General features: G+C 35.1%; 1 pseudogene; it reads right to left on the bottom strand.

Annotated features, from left to right (window-relative positions):
• Positions 1-2,420: 2,420 nt before the first annotated feature.
• On the bottom strand, positions 2,421-3,747 carry LOC125933835 (elongation factor 1-alpha 1-like; annotated as a pseudogene).
• Between the last annotated feature and the right edge of the window lie 2,297 nt (positions 3,748-6,044).

Here is a 6,044-nt window from a genome sequence, read left to right as displayed (position 1 = left end):
AGAAGTAACAAATACCAGTTGTTCCAACTTAAGGACAAAATATAAATTGCTTGTTTTTTAAAAACAAAAAGTATAACGGATTAAGTTTAGAGAATTCTATGGCATGTTAGTTTATTAAATATTTTTAAATTGCATTGTATTGCAATCATTCATGTGATCAGACTTTTAAAAACTAACGTGTTTCCAGCAATTTTGAAAACATAGTTTTATAAATATACTTAGTACACATTGACATTAACAATGAATGTATCTATATTTTTCTATCATGGCTATAAAACATGAAGGAAATGTCTTTAAATCCTTAAGTTCTTTTTTTTTAATTTTTTTTAATGTTTATTTATTTTACAGACAGTGAGACAGCACATGCAGGGAAGGAGCAGAGAGAGCCTGAGACAGAACCTGAAGCAAGCTACAGGCTCTGAGCTTTCAGCAGAGACTGACGCAGGGCTCGAACCCACGAACCCTAACATCATGACCTGAGCTGAAGTAGGACACTCAACCGACTGAGCCACCCAGGCACCTCCTTAAGTTCTTTAAGCATTAAATGATACCTAAAATATTATGACCTTTGTAAGACATCAATATTTAGTAACAAGTATGTCTACATGTATATGCACAGTTCCAGAAAACACATGTAATGATTACAAAGTGATGAATATATATTATTCATCCATAGGGATGAATTAATTGCTATGAAATTTTAATGCACAATTCTACAATATGCTTTGAAAGACAAAATGACTGAAGAAAATAATAACTGAGGAATTACTATGTGAGAACAGAGACCCTAATCATATGTGACAAAGTTCTTTGTAATTTTGTTTTATTATTTAATGTAATATTCTGTCAGAAATAGGACTACATATGTTCATATCAGCACATAAAATGGACTTTGGGCGATATCATTGATTTGAAATTCATCAGAAATGTGAATCATGAACTCCCAATTACTTTCCTCATAGCATAGCATATCAACATTGTGTATGATTTATAATCTTTATTACTATCTGTAGGAGGAGACACAATAGCCTGTGATGACATACTCTGTTCTCAGTATTGCTAGTGTCAGTGGTAGAGATGCATTATGAATATATTTGAAAAACTGTATCTGAATTAAATACCTTTACATTATCTTAACTAAGATTTCTCTTGATAATGGGAGGAAATATTTAAACAAATCTCTTCCTTAAGATAGTTGCACATTTATGTCTTCTCTTTATCAAAATTAATTAAGAAAGGATAAACTATAATTTTATTGTCCTCTAAGATTATGGCTTACTAAGTAAAACAAAATTAAGTGTATATAGATAAGTGTTACTAAACTTGATACTAGCTATTCCATTTAAATAAAAAAATATAGAGAGAATTAATTATCTGCCCCTAGTATTATCACTTACTCTGTGTTTTGACCTGAGAAATGTTAAGCTTGTGTATTTTTTGCATGATAACCATCTTGACAAGTATCTGGACTTACTCTGTGAAGGAAAATGCAGCATTTAGGGTAGGTGATTTTTTGTCTTGTTTTCTAGATGGACAACAGAGAAGAAAAATAATACATATTGTATAGTTGTTATGTGGCAGGAATTCTACAATCTTTTCATTATGTGGCAGGAATTCTACAGTCTTTTAAAGAAGCCAAACATCCTTAATTTTACTATGTGTTGGCAAATACAATTCAGACTTAGCATCTGGGGAACTGTGATTGACCATTGAGGAAATGAGATAGATTCACCTGCTTTATGAGTTTTCTTAGTCCTACAGCCAGCATCCCTTTTCTAAATAATGAAAGAGCCCTTTTTGACCAAATGTTTTCTAAAATATATTTATTTGTCATACAATATTTTGATAAAAATTTTAAAAGAAATAAACAAAAGACTTTTTGTCTATTCAAGATCCATTTGGGATAGATCCCAAATTTAAGGTTAATGATACAGAGTACTTTGCTTGACACACCAGGACCCTTCATTTTTAAGTTCATGCCTTAGGATCTCTGATCATCTATTTTTGTTTTTCAAAAAGGAAAAAACAAAAAAAAAGACCTCCCCCCCCCCCACATTGCTACTGTTAACTACATGTGTTTCTATGTAAAATTACCTTCAAGTGATATTTTTATTCTATTTTCTCGTTAAACTTTTATTTTAATGGGTCTAAAAATTCTGTGACAGATTTTTGGTCAAGTTGTTTCCATTAGAAAGTACTGATTTTAAAAACTAATAACTTAAAACTGCACACACACACACACACACACACGCACACATGGTCCATAAAACATTCTCCTTTCTTCTGGAGGCTTTACAATGAATTGTTATCATCAACCAGCCTTTTACTATTAAACTTAAAAGTCCAATTGACACAAACAGTTGTGAGACCTTTCTTCTACCACTGATTAAGACTGGGGTGGCAGGTCCTGGGAGTGATGTTCATTTAGCCTTCTGAGCTTTCTGGAAGGACTTGCTGTCCCTACCAGCTCTGCTACCTTCTTGTCCACTGCTTTGATGACACCCACACCAATCTTCTGTCTCATGCCATGAACAGCAAAACAGTCTGGAGGAGGATAGTCAGAGAAGCTCTCAACACACATAGGCTTGCCAGGAACCATATCAATGATGGCAGAATCACCAGATTTCAGGAACTTGGGGCCATCTTCCAGCATTCTGCCAGAATGACAGTCTTCTCTTTTCTCTCAGTGAATCTGCAGGCAATGTGAGCTGTGTGACCAACCAGCACAGGTGCATATCCAGCACTGATTTGGCCTGGATGGTTCAGTATAATCACCTGAGTCATGAAGCCAGCTGCTTCCACTGGTGGGTCATTTTTGCTGTCACCAGCCACATCACCTTGGCAAACATCTTTGACAGATACGTTCTTGACATTGAAGCCAACATTGTCCCCCCAGGAAAGGGCTCACTCAAAGCTTCATGGTACATTTCAACAGACTTTACTTCAGTTGTAACACTGACTGGTGGAAAGGTGACCACCATGCCAGGTTTAAGAATGCCAGTCTCCACCAGGCCCACAGGGAGAGTACCAATACCACCAATTTCGTAGGCTTCCTGGAGGAGCAGACACAAGGGTTTGTCAGATGGATGAGTTGGTGGCAGAATGCAATCCAGAGCTTCAAGCAGTGTGGTTCCATTGGCATTGCAGTCTTCACAGTTAACTTTCCATCCCTTGAACCAAGGTGTGTTTGCACTTGGCTCCAGCATGTTGTCACCATTACAACCAGAGAATGGCACAAATGCTACTGTGTCAGGGTTGTAGCCAATTTTCTTGTTGTAGGTGCTGACTTCCTTAACAATTTCCTCATATCTCTTCCGGCTGTAGGGTAGCTCAGTGGAATCCGTTTTGTTAACACCAATAATAAGTTGTTTTACACCCAGCGTGTAAGCCAGAAGGGCATGCTCACAGGTCTGCCCTTTCTTGGAGAACCTGCTTCAAGTTCACCAACACCAGCAGCAACAATCAGGATGGCACAGTCAGCCTGAAATGTGCCTGTAATCATATTTTTGCTAAAGTCTCTGTGTCCTGGGGCATCAGTGATGGTCACATAATACTTACTGGTCTTGAATTTCCACAAGGATATAAATGGTGACATCATGTTCACAATGTAACCTCCTTCTCAATTTTTTTGATAGTGTTTTTGTCAGTCCCACCACATTTGTAGATTAGATAACCAGTAGTGGAAGAGTTGCCTGAATCTATATGTCCAATGATGACGATGTTCATATAAGTCTTTTCCTTTCCCATTATGGTTTAGGTTTAGTGGAGGTTTTCGTAACACCTGTGTTGTGGCAGCAAACCTGTTGCAAAAAAGCTCAAATAATATTTTTAAATTCTTTGATATCAATAGATTTTTTAATTAATTTTTTAATGTTTATTTTTGAGAGAGAAACATGAGCACGAGTGGGGAAGGGGAAGAGAGAAAGGGAGACACAAAGTCAGAAGCAGGCTCCAGGCTCTGAGCAGTCATCACAGAGTCTGACGTGAAGCTTGAACACACAAACCTTGAGATCCTGATCTGAGCCAAAGTTGGACGCTTAACCACCTGAGCCACCCAGGCGACCCATCAATAGATTTTTTTTAAGAAGATAATTTACTATTTAGAAGTATCCTCAATTAGCAAAGTTCAGTGAATGATATAATATTTCCAGTAGGTTTTCTTAGAGATACACTCAAGAAGTGAGGGTATAATCCTAAAAAAAAAAAATATTGACAAACTGAAACCAAAATAAACAAAAAATAATTATACATCATGACCAAGTGGGATTTCTCCAAGGTATATAAGACTGGTTCCACATATGAAAATTATTAAAATAATCCTCACATCAGCAGACTAATAGAAAAATCACATGATCATATCAGTAGATACAGAGAAAGCATTTGACAAAATACAACACCACTTCAGTATCAAAATTTTTTATAAACTAGGAAGAAAGTGGTAGTTCCTCAACTTGATAAAGAATATCTACAAAAAATTTACAAATAACATCATACTTAATGATAAGAAATATGAAGCTTTCCCACTGAGGTCAGTTACAAAGGAAAGATGTCACCTCTCACCACTTCTTTTCAACATGTAGTAGAAGTTCTAGCTAATGCAGTAAAGCAAGAAAAGGAAAGAAAAAGTATATGTATTGGGAAGGGAGATATAAAACTGTCTTCATTTACAGATGATATGATTGCCTATGTAAAACACTGAAAAAAATTCGGAAAAAAAATTTTTTACTGGAACAAATAAAGAATTATAACAAGGTGCAGAATACAAGGTTACTGTGCAAAGGCAATCTTTTTCATATACATCAGTAATGAACAAATGGAATTTGAATTTAAAAACACAATCCTATTTACATTATCATCCCCCAAATGAAATACTTTGTTATAAATCTAACAAAATATGTAGAAGATCTACATGAAGAAAACTAGAAAACTCCAATGAATGAAATCAAAGAAGAGCTAAAAAAAATAGGGAGATATTCCATGTTCATTAAAAGGAATACTCAATATTATCAAGATGTCAGTTCTTCACAATCTGATCTACAGATTCAATGAAATGCCAATCAAAATACCAAAAAGTTACAGTGTGGATGTTGAGAGACAAAAGACCCAGAATAACCCAACATGGAATCAAAGTAGATCAAAGTTGAAGAACTGATGCTACCCAACTTCAAGATTTAATATAAAACTATAGTAACCAAGATAGTGCAGATTGGTAAAAGAAGAGATAACTAGATCAATGAAACAGAACAAAGAACCCAGAAGCAAAACCACATGAATACAGCCAACTGATATTTGAAAAGGAGTAAAGGCAACGGAGTAGAGCAAAGATAGTCTTGCCAACAAATGGTGTTAGAACAACTAGAAATCCATATGTAAAAAAAGAACGTAGACATGCCTACACACTTCACAAAAATTAACTCAGAATAGATCACATACTTAAATACGAAACACAAAATTATAAATCTCTTAGAGGACATATAGGAGAATATCTAGATAATTGAGTATGGTACTTTTAGATATGACACAGAAGGCATGTTACATGTAAGAAATAATTGATAAGATAAATTTAATTAAAATTAAACACTTCTTTGTGAAAGATCATGTCAGGAGAATTAGAAGAAAAGCCTCAGATTAGCAGAGAATATTTGTAACAGACACACCTGATAAAAGACTATTATCCAAAATATATAAGAACTCTAAAAATTCACAGTAAGAAAACAACCTGATTAAAAAATGGGCAAGGGACCTTAAAAGCACCTCACCAGAGAAGATATGCAGCTAGCAAATAAGCATATGAAAAGACACTCCACACCATGTGTCATCCTGGAAAGGCAAATTAAGACAACAATGTGATATTATTAGATATCTATTAGAATGCCCCAAATTTGAAACATTGACTACACCAAATGCTGGCAAAGATGTGAGGAAACAGGAAATCATTCATTGCTGGAGAGAATGCAAAATGGTACAGCCATTTTGGAAAATAGTTGGTGGTTTCTTACAAACCTAAACATACTCTTACCATATGATTCAGCAAACGTGCTCTT

Source organism: Panthera uncia (genome assembly GCF_023721935.1).
Source record: "Panthera uncia isolate 11264 chromosome A1 unlocalized genomic scaffold, Puncia_PCG_1.0 HiC_scaffold_16, whole genome shotgun sequence".
Classification (NCBI taxonomy): Eukaryota; Metazoa; Chordata; class Mammalia; order Carnivora; family Felidae; genus Panthera; species Panthera uncia.
This window is presented reverse-complemented; position numbering and strand designations above follow the sequence as displayed.